The sequence below is a fragment of the Oncorhynchus gorbuscha genome, unplaced genomic scaffold (assembly GCF_021184085.1).
Source record: "Oncorhynchus gorbuscha isolate QuinsamMale2020 ecotype Even-year unplaced genomic scaffold, OgorEven_v1.0 Un_scaffold_2414, whole genome shotgun sequence".
Classification (NCBI taxonomy): domain Eukaryota; kingdom Metazoa; phylum Chordata; class Actinopteri; order Salmoniformes; family Salmonidae; genus Oncorhynchus; species Oncorhynchus gorbuscha.
The window spans coordinates 1,804-25,000 of record NW_025746933.1 but is presented as its reverse complement, the minus strand read 5'-3'; the positions used below and the strand labels follow the sequence as shown (position 1 = coordinate 25,000).

Genomic DNA, 23,197 nt, shown 5'->3' with positions numbered 1-23,197 from the left:
AGAGAAACAGAGAAACAGAAAAACAGAGAGAAACAGAGAAACAGAGAAACAGAGAGAAACAGAGAGAAACAGAGAAACAGAGAGAGACATTGGGAGAGAGAGAAACAGAGAAACAGAGACAAACAGAGAGAAACAGAGAAACAGAGAAACAGAGAAACAGATCAACAGAGAAACAGAGAAACAGAGAAACAGAGAGAAACAGAGAGAAACAGAGAAACAGAGAAACAGAGAAACAGAGAAACAGAGAAACAGAGAGAAACAGAGAGAAACAGAGAAACAGAGAAACAGAGAAACAGAGAAACGGATAAACAGAGAAACAGAGAAACAGAGAAACAGAGAGAAACAGAGAGAAACAGAGAAACAGAGAAACAGAGAAACAGAGAGAAACAGAGAAACAGAGAAACAGAGAAACAGAGAAACAGAGAAACAGAGAAACAGAGAAACAGAGAGAAACAGAGAAACAGAGAAACAGAGAAACAGAGAAACAGAGAAACAGAGAGAGACATTGGGAGAGAGAGAAACAGAGAAACAGAGAGAAACAGAGAAACAGAGAAACAGAGAGAAACAGAGAGAAACAGATAAACAGAGAAACAGAGAAACAGAGAAACAGAGAAACAGATAAACAGAGAAACAGAGAAACAGAGAAACAGAGAAACAGAGAAACAGAGAGAAACAGAGAGAAACAGAGAAACAGAGAAACAGAGAGAAACAGAGAAACAGAGAAACAGAGAAACAGAGAGAAACAGAGAAACAGAGAAACAGAGAAACAGAGAAACAGAGAAACAGAGAGAAACAGAGAAACAGAGAAACAGAGAAACAGAGAGAAACAGAGAGAGACATTGGGAGAGAGAGAAACAGAGAAACAGAGAGAAACAGAGAAACAGAGAAACAGAGAGAAACAGAGAAACAGAGAAACGGAGACAAACAGAGTGTGTACCACAATACCAGTTTATATGGACAGGGACAATGTACCACAATACCAGTTTATTTGGACAGGGACAATGTACCACAATACCAGTTTATTTGGACAGGGACAATGTACCACAATACCAGTTTATATGGACAGGGACAATGTACCACAATACCAGTTTATATGGACAGGGACAATGTACCACAATACCAGTTTATATGGACAGGGACAATGTACCACAATACCAGTTTATTTGGACAGGGACAATGTACCACAATACCAGTTTATATGGACAGGGACAATGTACCACAATACCAGTTTATATGGACAGGGACAATGTACCACAATACCAGTTTATATGGACAGGGACAATGTACCACAATACCAGTTTATTTGGACAGGGACAATGTACCACAATACCAGTTTATTTGGACAGGGACAATGTACCACAATACCAGTTTATATGGACAGGGACAATGTACCACAATACCAGTTTATATGGACAGGGACAATGTACCACAATACCAGTTTATTTGGACAGGGACAATGTACCACAATACCAGTTTATTTGGACAGGGACAATGTACCACAATACCAGTTTATTTGGACAGGGACAATGTACCACAATACCAGTTTATTTGGACAGGGACAATGTACCACAATACCAGTTTATTTGGACAGGGACAATGTACCACAATACCAGTTTATTTTGACAGGGACAATGTACCACAATACCAGTTTATTTGGACAGGGACAATGTACCACAATACCAGTTTATTTGGACAGGGACAATGTACCACAATACCAGTTTATTTGGACAGGGACAATGTACCACAATACCAGTTTATTTGGACAGGGACAATGTACCACAATACCAGTTTATTTGGACAGGGACAATGTACCACAATACCAGTTTATATGGACAGGGACAATGTACCACAATATCAGTTTATATGGACAGGGACAATGTACCACAATACCAGTTTATATGGACAGGGACAATGTACCACAATATCAGTTTATATGGACAGGGACAATGTACCACAATACCAGTTTATATGGACAGGGACAATGTACCACAATACCAGTTTATTTGGACAGGGACAATGTACCACAATACCAGTTTATATGGACAGGGACAATGTACCACAATACCAGTTTATATGGACAGGGACAATGTACCACAATACCAGTTTATATGGGCAGGGACAATGTACCATAATACCATTTTATATGGACAGGGACAATGTACCACAATACCAGTTTATTTGGACAGGGACAATGTACCACAATACCAGTTTATATGGGCAGGGACAATGTACCATAATACCATTTTATATGGACAGGGACAATGTACCACAATACCAGTTTATTTGGACAGGGACAATGTACCACAATACCAGTTTATATGGACAGGGACAATGTACCACAATACCAGTTTATATGGACAGGGACAATGTAACACAATACCAGTTTATATGGGCAGGGACAATGTACCATAATACCAGTTTATATGGACAGGGACAATGTACCACAATACCAGTTTATATGGACAGGGACAATGTACCACAATACCAGTTTATATGGACAGGGACAATGTACCACAATACCAGTTTATATGGACAGGGACAATGTACCACAATACCAGTTTATATGGACAGGGACAATGTACCATAATACCAGTTTATATGGACAGGGACAATGTACCACAATACCAGTTTATATGGACAGGGACAATGTACCACAATACCAGTTTATATGGGCAGGGACAATGTACCATAATACCAGTTTATATGGACAGGGACAATGTACCACAATACCAGTTTATATGGACAGGGACAATGTACCACAATACCAGTTTATATGGGCAGGGACAATGTACCATAATACCAGTTTATATGGACAGGGACAATGTACCACAATACCAGTTTATATGGGCAGGGACAATGTACCATAATACCAGTTTATATGGACAGGGACAATGTACCACAATACCAGTTTATATGGGCAGGGACAATGTACCATAATACCAGTTTATATGGACAGGGACAATGTACCACAATACCAGTTTATATGGACAGGGACAATGTACCATAATACCAGTTTATATGGACAGGGACAATGTACCACAATACCAGAAGTCTCAGAACACTGAGAAATGATGCATTGCACCAGATTTAGCTAACAGTTCATTTCCATCTATGTATGCTCTTCGTTCTCTCTACGTCCTCTTTATGTCCTCTCTATGTCCTCTCTACGTCCTCTTTATGTCCTCTCTATGTCCTCTCTATGTCCTCTTTATGTCCTGTCTACGTCCTCTATATGTCCTCTCTATGTCCTGTCTACGTCCTCTTTATGTCCTCTATACGTCCTCTCTACATCCTCTTTGTGTCCTCTCTACGTCCTCTCTACGTCCTCTCTACGTCCTCTCTATGTCCTCTTTATGTCCTCTCTACGTCCTCTCTACGTCCTCTCTATGTCCTCTCTACGTCCTCTTTATGTCCTGTTTCTGTCCTCTTTATGTCCTGTCTCTACGTCCTCTCTATGTCCTGTCTACATCCTCTCTATGTCCTCTCTATGTCCTGTCTCTACGTCCTCTTTATGTCCTGTCTCTACGTCCTCTTTATGTCCTCTATACGTCCTCTTTATGTCCTCTCTACGTCATTCTTATGTCCTGTCTACATCCTCTTTATGTCCTGTCTATGTCCTCTTTATGTCCTCTCTATTTCCTCTATGTCATTCTTATGTCCTGTCTACGTCCTGTCTACATCCTCTTTATGTCCTGTCTATGTCCTCTTTATGTCCTCTCTACGTCCTCTTTATGTCCTCTCTACGTCCTCTTTATGTCCTCTCTACGTCCTCTCTATGTCCTGTCTCTACGTCCTCTTTATGTCCTGTCTCTACGTCCTCTTTATCTCCTGTCTCTACGACCTCTTTATATCCTCTCTACGTCCTCTCTATGTCCTGTCTCTACGTCCTCTCTATGTCCTGTCTCTACGTCCTCTTTATGTCCTGTCTCTACGTCCTCTCTATGTCCTGTCTCTGTCCCGCCAGGCTGCCGAACCGCGTCGACGGTACAGGCTTCGTGGTCTATGATGGAGCCGTGTTCTACAACAAGGAACGCACGCGCAACCTGGTCAAGTACGACCTCCGCACGCGCATTAAGGTGATCTCTGACCAATGACCCCCAATCATTCACAGACTGGAATTGACCCCCAATCCTTCACAGACTGGAATTGACCCCCAATCCTTCACAGACTGGAATTGACCCCCAATCCTTCACAGACTGGAATTGACCCCCAATCCTTCACAGACTGGAATTGACCCCAAATCCTTCACAGACTGGAATTGACTCCCAATCCTTCATTGACTGGAATTGACCCCCAATCCTTCATTGACTGGAATTGACCCCCAATCCTTCACAGACTGGAATTGACCCCCAATCCGTCATTGACTGGAATTGACCCCCAATCCTTCACAGACTGGAATTGGCCCCCAATCCTTCATTGACTGGAATTGACCCCCAATCCTTCACAGACTGGAATTGACCCCAATCCTTCACAGACTGGAATTGACCCCAAATCCTTCACAGACTGGAATTGACCCCCAATCATTCACAGACTGGAATTGACCCCCAATCCTTCATTGACTGGAATTGACCCCCAATCCTTCACAGACTGGAATTGACCCCCAATCCTTCACAGACTGGAATTGACCCCAAATCCTTCACAGACTGGAATTGACCCCCAATCCTTCACAGACTGGAATTGACCCCCAATCCTTCACAGACTGGAATTGACCCCAAATCCTTCACAGACTGGAATTGACCCCCAATCCTTCATTGACTGGAATTGACCCCCAATCCTTCACAGACTGGAATTGACCCCAATCCTTCACAGACTGGAATTGACCCCAATCCTTCACAGACTGATGGTTTCTCCAGCAAATAAGTATTTGAAATGAGATTTTTATTGTATCGATTGATTTCTTGTGTGTTGTGTATTTATGACAATTGTAAATACTTCAGCATTGATACGATGTAACGTCGCCGTATTAAAATGTAAATAAATCTCTCTCTCTATGAAGAGTGGCGAGGCGGTGGTGTTGAACGCTAACTACCACGACACTTCTCCGTATCGGTGGGGCGGGAAGAGCGATATCGACCTCGCTGTGGATGAGAACGGACTGTGGGTCATCTACTCAACTGAAGCCAACAATGGACGTATAGTTGTCAGTCAGGTGAGAGAGAAGGATGGATCGGAGGGAGTAATGGATTTTACCTAAATGTTTTTTATTTATTTTTATTTATTAAAAAAGATTGTAGGGGGAAAATCAGGTGTAAAATTGCAGATAGATTTTGGCTTCTATTTACCCGTGGGAAGTAGAGGTGCTGAGGGGGCTGCAGAAACCTCTGAAAAACCAGAACATTAATAGTAATAATAAAAAATATTGAATTTTTTTGAAAAATACTTTTTTTCCACAGAAGTACACTGGACCTTTTCTAGAACTAGCAGACTGATATAGACGTCACTAGTGCGGGCAACAACAAAAAAATTGCAACATCCCTGCTTTGGCAAAAAAGGTTGTTGTATAATTAGGAACAGAATCAGCATTCAATAGTTGGAATTGTAAGAGTTGTTGCCCTGCCCCTTTCTCTGTGATGTCATTCTAATGGAATCTAAAAAGAACAAAATGCTGTCCCTTTCTCTGTGATGTCATTCTAATGGAATCTAGAAAGAACAAAACGCTGTCCCTTTCTCTGTGATGTCATTCTAATGGAATCTAGAAAGAACAAAACGCTGTCCCTTTCTCTGTGATGTCATTCTAATGGAATCTAGAAAGAACAAAACGCTGTCCCTTTCTCTGTGATGTCAATCTAATGGAATCTAGAAAGAACAAAACGCTGTCCTCAAACATTTACATCAAATGGTGCAAAGTTATGGACAAAGACACAGAACATTCACATCAAATTAAATAACATGGAAACAACCACTTTTTGTACAGTATTAATTTACCATCCTTGTTAAATAGCATGTAAGTGTACATGACTGTATTGTACAGAGGCTGGTCGTCTAGGTTTGTACCTGTAGACTTTCTATCTGCCTGTAGAAAAACAATGACCGCTACAGTAATTAACTACATTGAGACATCAAGTGGTTTGTGATGACATGATGGTAGAGTTGGCTCAGTTGATAGAGCTTGGCCTTTACAATGCTAGGGTTGTGGGTTTGATTCCCGTGGGGGACCAGTATTGAAATGTATGTACTCACTACTGTAAGTTGTTCTAGATAAGAGTGTAAAATGGAAAAGGAATGAATCCACAACTTCAGTTTTCACATAGAAATACATTTTAAAACATTGGAAAACCGGTGTTTGTATATTCCATAACTATAATCAGATTAACTGTCTGTATTCCATAACTATAATCAGATTAACTGACTGTACTCCATAACTATAATCAGATTAACTGACTGTACCTCATAACTATAATCAGATTAACTGACTGTATTCCATAACTATAATCAGATTAACTGTCTGTACTCCATAACTATAATCAGATTAACTGACTGTACTCCATAACTATAATCAGATTAACTGACTGTACTCCATAACTATAATCAGATTAACTGACTGTACCCCATAACTATAATCAGATTAACTGACTGTACCTCATAACTATAATCAGATTAACTGACTGTACCTCATAACTATAATCAGATTAACTGACTGTATTCCATAACTATAATCAGATTAACTGACTGTACCCCATAACTATAATCAGATTAACTGACTGTACCTCATAACTATAATCAGATTAACTGACTGTACTCCATAACTATAATCAGATTAACTGACTGTACCTCATAACTATAATCAGATTAACTGACTGTACTCCATAACTATAATCAGATTAACTGACTGTACCTCATAACTATAATCAGATTAACTGACTGTATTCCATAACTATAATCAGATTAACTGACTGTACCCCATAACTATAATCAGATTAACTGACTGTACCTCATAACTATAATCAGATTAACTGACTGTATTCCATAACTATAATCAGATTAACTGACTGTACCCCATAACTATAATCAGATTAACTGACTGTACCTCATAACTATAATCAGATTAACTGACTGTATTCCATAACTATAATCATATTAACTGACTGTATTCCATAACTATAATCAGATTAACTGACTGTACCCCATAACTATAATCAGATTAACTGACTGTACCTCATAACTATAATCAGATTAACTGACTGTACTCCATAACTATAATCAGATTAACTGACTGTACCTCATAACTATAATCAGATTAACTGACTGTACTCCATAACTATAATCAGATTAACTGACTGTACTCCATAACTATAATCAGATTAACTGACTGTACTCCATAACTATAATCAGATTAACTGACTGTACTCCATAACTATAATCAGATTAACTGACTGTATTCCATAACTATAATCAGATTAACTGACTGTACTCCATAACTATAATCAGATTAACTGACTGTATTCCATAACTATAATCAGATTAACTGACTGTATTCCATAACTATAATCAGATTAACTGACTGTACTCCATAACTATAATCAGATTAACTGACTGTACTCCATAACTATAATCAGATTAACTGACTGTATTCCATAACTATAATCAGATTAACTGACTGTACTCCATAACTATAATCAGATTAACTGACTGTATTCCATAACTATAATCAGATTAACTGACTGTACTCCATAACTATAATCAGATTAACTGACTGTACTCCATAACTATAATCAGATTAACTGACTGTATTCCATAACTATAATCAGATTAACTGACTGTACTCCATAACTATAATCAGATTAACTGACTGTATTCCATAACTATAATCAGATTAACTGACTGTACTCCATAACTATAATCAGATTAACTGACTGTATTCCATAACTATAATCAGATTAACTGACTGTACTCCATAACTATAATCAGATTAACTGACTGTACTCCATAACTATAATCAGATTAACTGACTGTATTCCATAACTATAATCAGATTAACTGACTGTATTCCATAACTATAATCAGATTAACTGACTGTACCCCATAACTATAATCAGATTAACTGACTGTACCTCATAACTATAATCAGATTAACTGACTGTACTCCATAACTATAATCAGATTAACTGACTGTACCTCATAACTATAATCAGATTAACTGACTGTACTCCATAACTATAATCAGATTAACTGACTGTACCTCATAACTATAATCAGATTAACTGACTGTATTCCATAACTATAATCAGATTAACTGACTGTACCCCATAACTATAATCAGATTAACTGACTGTACCTCATAACTATAATCAGATTAACTGACTGTATTCCATAACTATAATCAGATTAACTGACTGTACCCCATAACTATAATCAGATTAACTGACTGTACCTCATAACTATAATCAGATTAACTGACTGTATTCCATAACTATAATCATATTAACTGACTGTATTCCATAACTATAATCAGATTAACTGACTGTACCCCATAACTATAATCAGATTAACTGACTGTACCTCATAACTATAATCAGATTAACTGACTGTACTCCATAACTATAATCAGATTAACTGACTGTACCTCATAACTATAATCAGATTAACTGACTGTACTCCATAACTATAATCAGATTAACTGACTGTACCTCATAACTATAATCAGATTAACTGACTGTATTCCATAACTATAATCAGATTAACTGACTGTACCCCATAACTATAATCAGATTAACTGACTGTACCTCATAACTATAATCAGATTAACTGACTGTATTCCATAACTATAATCATATTAACTGACTGTATTCCATAACTATAATCATATTAACTGACTGTATTCCATAACTATAATCAGATTAACTGACTGTACCTCATAACTATAATCAGATTAACTGACTGTACCTCATAACTATAATCAGATTAACTGACTGTACTCCATAACTATAATCAGATTAACTGACTGTACTCCATAACTATAATCAGATTAACTGACTGTACTCCATAACTATAATCAGATTAACTGACTGTACTCCATAACTATAATCAGATTAACTGACTGTACTCCATAACTATAATCAGATTAACTGACTGTACTCCATAACTATAATCAGATTAACTGACTGTACCTCATAACTATAATCAGATTAACTGACTGTACTCCATAACTATAATCAGATTAACTGACTGTACTCCATAACTATAATCAGATTAACTGACTGTACTCCATAACTATAATCAGATTAACTGTCTGTACTCCATAACTATAATCAGATTAACTGACTGTACCCCATAACTATAATCAGATTAACTGACTGTATTCCATAACTATAATCAGATTAACTGACTGTATTCCATAACTATAATCATATTAACTGACTGTACTCCATAACTATAATCAGATTAACTGACTGTACCCCATAACTATAATCAGATTAACTGACTGTACTCCATAACTATAATCAGATTAACTGACTGTACTCCATAACTATAATCAGATTAACCGACTGTACCTCATAACTATAATCAGATTAATTGACTGTACCCCATAACTATAATCAGATTAACTGACTGTACCCCATAACTATAATCAGATTAACTGACTGTATTCCATAACTATAATCAGATTAACTGACTGTACTCCATAACTATAATCATATTAACTGACTGTACTCCATAACTATAATCAGATTAACTGATTGTACTCCATAACTATAATCAGATTAACTGACTGTACTCCATAACTATAATCAGATTAACTGACTGTACTCCATAACTATAATCAGATTAAATGACTGTACCTCATAACTATAATCAGATTAACTGTCTGTACTCCATAACTATAATCAGATTAACTGACTGTACCCCATAACTATAATCAGATTAACTGACTGTATTCCATAACTATAATCAGATTAACTGACTGTATTCCATAACTATAATCATATTAACTGACTGTACTCCATAACTATAATCAGATTAACTGACTGTACCCCATAACTATAATCAGATTAACTGACTGTACTCCATAACTATAATCAGATTAACTGATTGTACTCCATAACTATAATCAGATTAACTGACTGTACTCCATAACTATAATCAGATTAACTGACTGTACCCCATAACTATAATCAGATTAACCGACTGTACCTCATAACTATAATCAGATTAACTGACTGTACTCCATAACTATAATCAGATTAACTGACTGTACTCCAACCTGCTTCCAGCGACTATAGGGTTCCATCAATGTAATTGTCTCCATCATTTCCAATCTCCCATATGCATTTTTGAGTGAATATAAATATTTTAAATACATATATTTTTAAAATATATTTTCCTTCATTGTCTTCAACCAACACTCCTCCCCTAACCCTACCACTCCTCCTCTAACCCTACCACTCCTCCTCTAACCCTACCACTCCTCCTCTAACCCTACCACTCCTCCCCTAACCCTACCACTCCTCCTCTAACCCTACCACTCCTCCTCTAACCCTACCACTCCTCCTCTAACCCTACCACTCCTCCTCTAACCCTACCACTCCTCCCCTAACCCTACCACTCCTCCCTAACCCTACCACTCCTCCTCTAACCCTACCACTCCTCCTTAACCCTACCACTCCTCCCTAACCCTACCACTCCTCCTCTAACCCTACCACTCTTCCTCTAACCCTACCACTCTTCCTCTAACCCTACCACTCCTCCTCTAACCCTACCACTCCTCCCCTAACCCTACCACTCCTCCCTAACCCTACCACTCCTCCTCTAACCCTACCACTCCTCCTTAACCCTACCACTCCTCCCCTAACCCTACCACTCCTCCTCTAACCCTACCACTCTTCCTCTAACCCTACCACTCTTCCTCCTAACCCTACCACTCCTCCTCTAACCCTACCACTCCTCCTAACCCTACCACTCCTCCCCTAACCCTACCACTCCTCCTCTAACCCTACCACTCCTCCTCTAACCCTACCACTCCTCCCCTAACCCTACCACTCCTCCCCTAACCCTACCACTCCTCCCTAACCCTACCACTCCTCCTCTAACCCTACCACTCCTCCTCTAACCCTACCACTCTCCCTAACCCTACCACTCCTCCCCTAACCCTACCACTCCTCCCCTAACCCCACCACTCCTCCTCTAACCCTACCACTCCTCCTCTAACCCTACCACTCCTCCTCTAACCCTACCACTCCTCCTCTAACCCTACCACTCCTCCCTATCCCTACCACTCCTCCCCTAACCCTACCACTCCTCCCCTAAACCTACCACTCCTCCTCTAACCCTACCACTCCTCCTCTAACCCTACCACTCCTCCCCTAACCCTACCACTCTCCTCTAACCCTACCACTCCTCCTCTAACCCTACCACTCCTCCTCTAACCCTACCACTCCTCCTAACCCTACCACTCCTCCTCTAAACCTACCACTCTCCTCTAACCCTACCACTCCTCCCTAACCCTACCACTCCTCCTCTAACCCTACCACTCCTCCTCTAACCCTACCACTCCTCCCCTAACCCTGCCACTCCTCCCCAACCCTACCACTCCTCCCCTAACCCTACCACTCCTCCTCTAACCCTACCACTCCTCCTCTAACCCTACCACTCCTCCTCTAAACCTACCACTCCTCCCCTAACCCTACCACTCCTCCCCTAATCCTACCACTCCTCCTCTAACCCTACCACTCCTCCCCTAACCCTACCACTCCTCCCCTAACCCTACCACTCCTCCCTAACCCTACCACTCCTCCCCTAACCCTACCACTCCTCCTCTAACCCTACCACTCCTCCTCTAAACCTACCACTCCTCCCCTAACCCTACCACTCCTCCCCTAATCCTACCACTCCTCCTCTAACCCTACCACTCCTCCCCTAACCCTACCACTCCTCCCTAACCCTACCACTCCTCCTTCAACCCTACCACTCCCCTCTAACCCTACCACTCCTCCTCTAACCCTACCACTCCTCCTCTAACCCTACCACTCCTCCCTAACCCTACCACTCCTCCTCTAACCCTACCACTCCTCCCCTAACCCTACCACTCCTCCTCTAACCCTACCACTCCTCCTCTAACCCTACCACTCCTCCTCTAACCCTACCACTCTCCCCTAACCCTACCACTCTCCCCTAACCCTACCACCACTCCTCCTCTAACCCTACCACTCCTCCCCTAACCCTACCACTCATCCTCTAACCCTACCACTCCTCCCCTAACCCTACCACTCCTCCCCTAACCCTACCACTCCTCCTCTAACCCTACCACTCCTCCTCTAACCCTACCACTCCTCCTCTAACCCTACCACTCCTCTCCCTACTAACGCCTACCACTCCTCCTCTAACCCTACCACTCCTCCTCTAACCCTACCACTCCTCCTCTAACCCTACCACTCCTCCTCTAACCCTACCACTCATCCTCTAACCCTACCACTCCTCCCCCTTACCCTACCACTCCTCCTCTAACCCTACCACTCATCCTCTAACCCTACCACTCCTCTCCTAACGCTACCACTCCTCCTCTAACCCTACCACTCCTCCCCTAACCCTACCACTCCTCCCCTTACCCTACCACTCCTCTCCTAACCCTACCACTCCTCCTCTAACCCTACCACTCCTCCTCTAACCCCACCACTCCTCCTCTGATTGTAGTAAACTAATGGACAACAACAGTTCTACTTCCAGTTTATACGAGCTGTGTACATTTCATTGACACAATATGTCTTACTGATTGTTTTCAAATGAAACAAAATACCTTGTTTAGAAGTTTTTAGAATTGACTTCCTCTCCTCTCTTTCTCTCTCTCTCTCTCTCTCTCTCTCTCTCTCTCTCTCTCTCTCTCTCTCTCTCTTCTCTCTCTCTCTCTCTCTCTCTTTTACCCCTCTCCTGCCCCTTCCATTTCTCCTCCCCTCCAGGTAAACCCTTACACGCTGCGTTTCGAGGGCACGTGGGCGACCAGCTTCGACAAGCGCGGGGCGAGCAACGCCTTCATGGCGTGCGGAGTGCTATACGCGGTGCGCTCCGTCTTCCAAGACGACGAGGGACAGACAGACAGAGGAGGAGGTGGTGGAGGGGATATGGTGTTATATGCGTTTGACACCAGTAGAGGGCGAGAGGTGCCGGTCCAGATCCCCTTCCTAACCCCTACCAGTATATATCATCTATAGACTACAACCCACGGGACAACCAGCTGTATGTGTGGAATAACTACTACGTGCTGAGATACCCTCTGCAGTTCAGACCGCCCCAGCCTACCAAAGGTGTGTGTGACCGGGGGAAGGGCAGGGTGTGTGTGGGGGGCAGTTTACTAACCAGAATGATAATATATTTGACCCCTCCTCCCTCCCCATACCTCTCTCCTCCAGGTCCTCTCTCATCTCTAATGACTACAGTGAGGTCCTACACAGGGGGAAGGGCAGGGTGTGTGTTGGGGGCAGTTTACTAACCAGAATGATAATATATTTGACCCCTCCCTCCCCTGCCTCTCTCCTCCAGGTCCTCTCTCATCTCTAATGACTACAGTTTACTAACCAGAATGATAATATATTTGACCCCTCCCTCCCCTGCCTCTCTCCTCCAGGTCCTCTCTCATCTCTAATGACTACAGTTTACTAACCAGAATGATAATATATTTGACCCCTCCCTCCCTCCCCATGCCTCTCTCCTCCAGGTCCTCTCTCATCTCTAATGACTACAGTTTACTAACCAGAATGATAATATATTTGACCCCTCCCTCCCTCCCTCCCCATGCCTCTCTCCTCCAGGTCCTCTCTCATCTCTAATGACTACAGTTTACTAACCAGAATGATAATATATTTGACCCCTCCTCCTTCCCCATGCCTCTCTCCTCCAGGTCCTCTCTCATCTCTAATGACTACAGTTTACTAACCAGAATGATAATATATTTGACCCCTCCCTCCCTCCCCATACCTCTCTCCTCCAGGTCCTCTCTCATCTCTAATGACTACAGTGGGGTCCTACACAGCCACCGTAGCGCTGACCCCAGTACGACCTTCAGCCTCCAATCCCATCGGGGTCATCAACCGGAGTCCGGACTTGCGGCCAATCACGGCCATGGTCCCGCTAACCCCCCACCCCCCCCACCGTGCCCCCATCGCCCCGGGGGGGTCCTACGGGGGGCAGGTTGGGGTGTGTGAGGGAGGGTGACCAGAGGGGTACAGTGGCCCCCCTACACCTAAAGGAGAGATGGTGGAGAGACCATGTCCCAAAGGATCACTGGGTGAGTGTGTGTGTGTGTGTGTGTGTGTGTGTGTGTGTGTGTGTGTGTGTGTGTGTGTGTGTGTGTGTGTGTGTGTGTGTGTGTGTGTGTGTGTGTGTGTGTGTGTGTCAGTGAAATGTTTGTCTAGTGAGAAGGGGAGAGAGAGGGGAGAGTGGGACAGAGAGAGAAGAGAGAGAGAGAGAGAGAGAGAGAGAGAGAGAGAGAGAGAGAGAGAGAGAGAGAGAGAGAGAGAGAAAGCGAGAGAGAGGGGGTGATACTGTAGTGAGAGCATGCTGAATGCAAATTAGGTTTTGATATCTGTCTCTCTCTTTCCTCCCTTCCTTCACCCACCCCTTTCTCCCACTTCCCCTCTCTCTCCCCACCCTCCTCTCTCCCTCCATCCCTCCTCCCCCTCTCTCTCCCCACCCTCCTCTCTACCTCCATCCCTCCTCCCCCTCTCTCTCCCCCCATCCTCCTCTCTCTCTCCATCCCTCCTCCCCCTCTCTCCCCACCCTCCTCTCTCCCTCCATCCCTCCTCTCCCTCTCTCTCCCCACCTCCTCTCTACCTCCATCCATCCTCCCCCTCTCTCCCCCCCACTATCCCTCCATCCCTCCTCCCCCTCTCTCTCCCCACCCTCCTCCCCCACTCTCTCCCCCCAACCTCCTCCCCTCTCTCTCCCTCCATCCCTCCTCCCCCTCTCCCCCCACCCTCCACCCCCTCTCTCTCCCCACCCTCCTCTCTCCCTCCATCCTTCCTCCCCTCCTCTCCCCACCCTCCTCCCCCACTCTCTCCCCAACCTCCTCCCCCTCTCTCTCCCTCCATCCCTCCTCCCCCCTCTCTCTCCCCACCCTCCACCCCCTCTCTCCCCCCACCCTCCTCTCTCCCTCCATCCTTCCTCCCCCTCTCTCCCCCACCCCCCTCTCTCTTCCCACCCTCCTCCCCCTCTCTCCCCCCACCAGGTATAGCATCGTACCAGTGTGTGTTGTCCCCGGTAACCTGGAACTCCAGAGGGCCTGACCTCAGTAACTGTACCTCTCCCTGGGTCAGTCAGATAGCACAGAAGGTCAGTCACACACACACACGGAGGGAAGGACATGGACACACACACACGGATGGACACGTGCGCGCATTCTTACGCAGGGACGCATGCATACTGTATGCACACACACATACAGACACGCAGAAGGACATGGATGGAAACACACCCATACGCACGCGAAGACATACACACAGGTCGTCAATGGACAGCACCACATAACTTTAACATGACCATATGTTCCTCCCTCCTTCCCCGTTCCCCTCCCTCCTCCCTCCCTCCTCCCTCCCTCCTCCCTCCCTCCTCCCCGTTCCCCTCTGCCCTCCTCCTCCTCCCCCTCCCTCCCTCCCTCCTCCCCCGTTCTCCCTCCCTCCCTCTTTACCCTCCTCCCCCGTTCCCCCCTCTGCCCTCCTCCTCCCCCTCCCTCCCTCCCTCCTCCCCCGTTCTCCCTCCCTCCCTCTTTACCCTCCTCCCCCGTTCCCTGCCCTCCTCCTCCCCCCTCCTCCCTCCCCTCCCTCCCTCCCTCCCTCCCCCGTTCTCCCTCCCTCCCTCTTTACCCTCCCTCCCCCGTTCCCCCTCTGCCCTCCTCCTCCCCTCCCTCCTCCCCCTCCCTCCCTCCCTCCCTCTTTACCCTCCTCCACCGTTCCCCCTCTGCCTTCCACCCTTGTTCCCCTCCCTCCCCTCCTCCCTTCTAGATAAAGAGTGGGGAGAATGCAGCTAACATCGCTGGTGAGTTAGTAAACCTGACGAGGGGGCGGGTCTACGCCGGTGATGTCAGCATGTCAGTCAAACTTCTAGAGCAGCTGTTGGACATCCTGGATTCTCAGCTTCAGGCCCTACGACCAGCCAACAAGGAGTCTGCGACACGCAACTACAACAAGGTACACACACATTACAACAAGGTACCTCACACACATTACAACAAGGTACATGCACACACACACACACATTACAACAAGGTACACACACACACACATTACAACAAGGTACACACACACACATTACAACAAGGTACACACACACATTACAACAAGGTACACACACACACATTACAACAAGGTACACACACACACACACACACACACACACACACACACACACACACACACACACACACACACACACACACACACACATTACAACAAGGTACACACACACACATTACAACAAGGTACACACACACACACACACATTACAACAAGGTACACACACACACTACAACAAGGTACACACACATTACAACAAGGTACACACACACACATTACAACAAGGTACACACACACATTACAACAAGGTACACACACACACATTACAACAAGGTACACACACACACATTACAACAAGGTACACACACACACATTACAACAAGGTACACACACACACATTACAACAAGGTACACACACACACATTACAACAAGGTACACACACACACACACACGCATTACAACAAGGTACACACACACACACATTACAACAAGGTACACACACACACACACACACGCATTACAACAAGGTACACACACACACACACATTACAACAAGGTACACACACACACACACACACACACACTCACATGCATTACAACAAGGTACACACACGCACACTACAAGGTACACACACACACACACACACACACTACAAGGTACACACACACACACACACACAGACTGTTGTAAGCATTTCAACAGTATGTGTGTGTGTAACCTGTTGTAAATAAAATCAAATGTATTTATTTATATAGCCCTTCGTACATCAGCTGATATCTCAAAGTGCTGTACAGAAACCCAGCCTAAAACCCCAAACAGCAAGCAATGCAGGTGTAGAAGCACGGTGGCTTGGAAAAACTCCCTAGAAAGGCCAAAACCTAGGAAGAGACCTAGAGAGGAACCAGGCTATGTGGGGTGGCCAGTCCTCTTCTGGCTGTGCCGGTTGGAGATTATAACAGAACATAACCAAGATGTTCAAATGTTCATAAATGACCTGCATGGTCAATAATAGTAAGGCAGAACAGTTGAAACTGGAGCCGCAGCATGGCCAGGTGGACTGGGGACAGCAAGGAGTCATCATGTCAGGTAGTCCTGGGGCATGGTCCTAGGGCTCAGGTCCTCCGAGAGAGAAAAGAAAGAAGGAGAGAATTAGAGAACGCACACTTAGATTTACACAGGACACCGAATAGGACAGGAGAAGTACTCCAGATATAACAAACTGACCCTAGCCCCCGACACAAACTACTGCAGCATAAATACTGGAGGCTGAGACAGGAGGGGTCAGGAGACACTGTGGCCCCATCCGAGGACACCCGGACAGGGCCAAACAGGAAGGATATAACCCCACCCACTTTGCCAAAGCACAGCCCCCACACCACTAGAGGGATATCTTCAACCACCAACTTACCATCCTGAGACAAGGCTGAGTATAGCCCACAAAGATCTCCGCCACGGCACAACCCAAGGGGGGGCGCCAACCCATGACCACAACAGTGAATCAACCCACTCAGGTGACGCACTCCCTCCAGGGACGGCATGAGAGAGCCCCAGTAAGCCAGTGACTCAGCCCCTGTAATAGGGTTAGAGGCAGAGAATCCCAGTGGAAAGAGGGGAACCGGCCAGGCAGAGACAGCAAGGGTGGTTCGTTGCTCCAGAGCCTTCCGTTCACCTTCCCACTCCTGAGCCAGACTACACTCAATCATATGACCCACTGAAGAGATGAGTCTTCAGTAAAGACTTAAAGGTTGAGACCGAGTTTGCGTCTCTGACATGGGTCGGCAGACCGTTCCATAAAAATGGAGCTCTATAGGAGAAAGCCCTGCCTCCAGCTGTTTGCTTAGAAATTCTAGGGACAGTAAGGAGGCCTGCGTCTTGTGACCGTAGCGTACGTGTAGGTATGTACGGCAGGACCAAATCAGAGAGATAGGTAGGAGCAAGCCCATGCAATGCTTTGTAGGAAGCCAGTGTAGGGAGGCGAGCACTGGAGTAATATGATCACATTTTTTGGTTCTAGTCAGGATTCTAGCAGCAGTATTTAGCACTAACTGAAGTTTATTTAGTGCTTTATCCGGGTAGCTGGATTTTAGAGCATTGCAGTAGTCTAACCTAGAAGTGACAAAAGCATGGATTCATTTTTCTGCATCATTTTTGGACAGAAAGTTTCTGATTTTTGCAATATTACGAGATGGAAAAAAGCTGTCCTCGAAATGGTCTTGATATGTTCTTCAAAAGAGAGATCAGGGTCCAGAGTAACGCCGAGGTCCTTCACAGTTTTATTTGAGACGACTGTACAACCATTAAGATTAATTGTCAGATTCAACAGAAGATCTCTTTGTTTCTTGGGACCTAGAACAAGCATCTCTGTTTTGTCCGAGTTTAATAGTAGAAAGTTTGCAGCCATCCACTTCCTTATGTCTGAAACACAGGCTTCTAGCGAGGGCAATTTTGGGGCTTCACCATGTTTCATTGAAATGTACAGCTGTGTGTCATCCGCATAGCAGTGAAAGTTAACATCCCCAAGAGGTAAAATATATAGTACCTTACTATATTGTAACCTGTTGTCTTCAAGTGCATTTGACAAATAACATTTGATTTGATTTGTAGTACTTGTGTAACGTAAAGTGTGTTCCTGTCTACTTCAGTTACAGAAGAGGGAACGCACCTGTAGAGCTTATGTCCAGGTAAACCACAACTCTCTACATATAGTATATATTTAGTATAGTATATTTACTGTAGTATGTTTAGTATTGTATATTTATATAGTATATTTAGTATAGTATATTTAGTGTTGTATATTTAGTATTGTATATTTAGTATAGTATATTTAGTATTGTATATTTAGTATAGTATATTTAGTATTGTTTATTTTTATGTGTAGTATATTTAGTATAGTATATGTTGTATTGTATATTAAGTATAGTATATGTAGTATGTATATTTAGTATTGTATATTTAGTATAGAATCTTTCGTATTGTATATTTAGTATAGTATATTTAGTACAGTATATTTAGTATTGTGTTTTTAGTATAGTATCTTTAGTATAGTATATTTAGTATTGTATTTTAGTATAGTTTATTTAATATAGTATATTTAGCATAGTATATTTAGTACAGTATATTTAGTATTGTATTTTTAGTTTAGATCTTTAGTATAGTATATTTAGTATTGTATATTTAATATGGTATCTTTAGTATCATATATTTAGTATTGTTTATTTAGTATAGCATTATTAGTATTCTATATTTAGTATAGTATATGTATTATGTATATTTAGTATAGTATATTTAGTGTTGTATATTTAGTATAGTATATTTAGTACAGTATATTTAGTATTGTATTTTAGTATAGTATCTTTAGTATAGTATATTTAGTATTGTATATTTAGGGTATTATTTTAGTGTAGTTCATTTAGTATTGTATGTTTAGTATAGTATCTTTAATATAGTATCTTTAGTGTAGTATATTTAGTATAGTATCTTTAGTATTGTGTATTTAGTATAGTATCTTTAGTGTAGTATATTTAGTATAGTGTATCTTTAGTATAGTATCTTTTAGTATTGTATTTAGTATAGTATCTTTAGTATGGTATCTTTTAGATTTGTATATTTACTATTGTTTATTTGGTAGTATCTTTACTATACTATCTTTAAACGTAGTATCTTTAGTATTGTATATTTATATTTAGTATTTGTATCTTTAGTATTGTATATTTAGTTTGTATAGTATTGTATATTTAGTAGTATACTTAGTATCTTTATAGTATCTTTAGTATCTTTAGTATAGTATCTTTTGTAGTATATTTAGTATCTTTAGTGTAGTATATTTAGTATTGTATATTTAGTATTGTATATTTAGTATAGTATCTTTAGTATAGTATCTTTAGTTTTGTATATTTAGTTAGTATATTTAGTATTGTATATTTAGTATTGTATATTTAGTATATATCTTTAGTGTATAGTATCTTTATAGTATCTTTACTTTTGTATATTTAGTGTAGTATATTTAGTATTGTATCTTTACTATAGCTCTTTATCTTTAGTATTGTATATTTATATTTAGTATTGTATATTTAGTATTGTATATTTAGTTTTGTATATTTAGTATTGTATATTTAGTATAGTATCTTAGTACAGTATACTTAGTATCTTTAGTATAGTATCTTTAGTATAGTATATTTATTATTGTATATGTATATTTAGTATTGTATACTTAGTATAGTATACTTAGTATAGTATCTTTAGTATAGTATCTTTAGTATAGTATATTTATTATTGTATATTTATATTTAGTATTGTATATTTAGTATTGTATATTTTAGTTTTGTATATTTAGTATTGTATATTTAGTATAGTATACTTAGTATAGTATACTTAGTATAGTATCTTTAGTATAGTATCTTTAGTATAGTATATTTATTATTGTATATTTATATTTAGTATTGTATATTTAGTATTGTATATTTAGTTTTGTATATTTAGTATTGTATATTTAGTATAGTATACTTAGTACAGTATACTTAGTATAGTATCTTTAGTATAGTATCTTTAGTATAGTATATTTATTATTGTATATGTATATTTAGTATTGTATATTTAGTATAGTATATTTAGTATAGTATCTTTAGTATAGTATATTTAGTATAGTATATTTAGTATAGTATCTTTAGTATAGTATCTTTAGTATAGTATATTTATTATTGTATATGTATATTTAGTATAGTATATTTAGTATAGTATATTTAGTATAGTATCTTTAGTATAGTATATTTATTATTGTATATGTATATTTAGTATAGTATATTTAGTATAGTATCTTTAGTATAGTATATTTATTATTGTATATGTATATTTAGTATAGTATATTTAGTATAGTATCTTTAGTATAGTATATTTATTATTGTATATGTATATTTAGTATAGTATATTTAGTATAGTATATTTAGTATTGTATATTTAGTATAGTATCTTTAGTATAGTATCTTTAGTATTGTATATTTAGTATAGTATATTTAGTATAGTATATTTAGTATAGTATCTTTAGTATAGTATATTTATTATGGTATCTTTAGTATGGTATCTTTAGTATATGGGTGTGTGATATATCTCTAGTCTGGACAGGTGATTGGTTCATGAGGCTTTATATGATATAGTCTATACAGTACAGAGTATATATATACAGGACCAGTCAAAAGTTTGGACACACCTACTCATTCAAGGGTTTTTCTTTATTTTTACTATTTTCTACATTTTAGAATAATAGTGAAGACATCAAAACTATGAAATAACACATATGGAATCATGTAGTCACCAAAAAGGTATGTGTATATATATATATATATATATTTTTGTGTGTGTCTCTGACAGGCGGTGGTTCAGGTAGTTGATAACCTGTTGGGTCCTGAAGCTCTAGTCTCCTGGGTTGATATGAGGACCACTGACCAATCACGCTCTGCCTCTCTGCTATTGGGCGCCATGGAGAAAGGAGCTTTTCTATTGGCTAACAACATCTACGAGGGCGATTCAGCGACAGAGCGCCCAATGTTGGTAAGTTTGGTGTGTGTGTGTGTGTGTGTGTGTGTGTGTGTGTGTGTGTGTGTGTGTGTGTGTGTGTGTGTGTGTGTGTGTGTGTGTGTGTGTGTCTTAGCAATCTGTTCAGTTTGAAATGTAAAACATTCCCTCTGTTTCTCTTTCGTGTGTGTGTGTGTGTGTGTGTGTGTGTGTGTGTGTGTGTGTGTGTGTGTGTGTGTGTGTGTGTGTGTGTGTGTGTGTGTGTGTGTGTGTGTGTGTTCGTGTGTGTTCCTGTGTGTGTCTCTGTGTGTGTGTGTGTGTGTGTGTGTGTGTGTGTGTGTGTGTGTGTGTGTGTGTGTGTGTGTGTGTGTGTGTGTGTGTGTGTGTGTGTGTGTGTGTGTGTGTGTGTGTGTGTGTGTGTGTGTGTGTGCGTGTGTGTGTGTGTGTGTGTATGTGACTGTGTGTGTGTGTGTGTGTGTGTGTGTGTGTGTGTGTGTGTGTGTGTGTGTGTGTGTGTGTGTGTGTGTGTGTGTGTGTGTGTGTGTGTGTGTGTGTGTGTGTGTGTGTGTGTGTGTGTGTGTAGATCTGGAGGTGTATGTATTGAACACAGAGGCAGATCTACAGGACCTGACGTTCCCTCACTCCTATGACAGTGACAGTGTTCTACAGCTCTCAACTGCTACTCTACAGCAGTACAGCAGCAATGGTCAGTCACACACACACACACACACACACACACACACACACACACACACACATGAACGCACAGAGTCACACACACACACACACACACACACACACACACACACACACACACACACACACACACACACACACACACACACACACACACACACACACACACACGAACGCACAGAGTCACACACACACATAAATGCACAGACACACACACACAAACGCACAAAAGACACACACACAGTCACATACACACACACACACACACACACACACACAACCGCACAAAGACACACACATAAACATAAACGCACAGACACACACACACACACACACACACACACACACACACACACACACACACACACACACACACACACACACACACACACACACACACACACACACACAGTCACATACACACACACACACATGAACGCACAAAGACACACACGCAGACACACACGCGCACACACAGGTAAACATACACTCGTGCACACACACGTGCATAAACACACACGCACACAGACAGAAACACACACTTAGCCACACACACACACATGATAGTTCTATATCTCCTCTCTCCATCTCTAGGCCAGGTAAAGATAGTTATATCTCTCCATCTCTAGGTCAGGTGAAGATAGTTATATCTCTCCATCTCTAGGCCAGGTGAGGATAGTTATATCTCTCCATCTCTAGGCCAGGTGAAGATAGTTATATCTCCTCCTCTCTCCATCTCTAGGTCAGGTGAAGATAGTTATATCTCTCCATCTC

The 23,197-nt window shown here is 41.6% G+C and overlaps 1 pseudogene; it reads left to right on the top strand.

The window, feature by feature from the left end:
* LOC124025755 overlaps positions 1-21,763 on the top strand; it is a 39,453-nt pseudogene extending 17,690 nt beyond the window's left edge.
* The last annotated feature ends 1,434 nt before the right edge of the window (positions 21,764-23,197 follow it).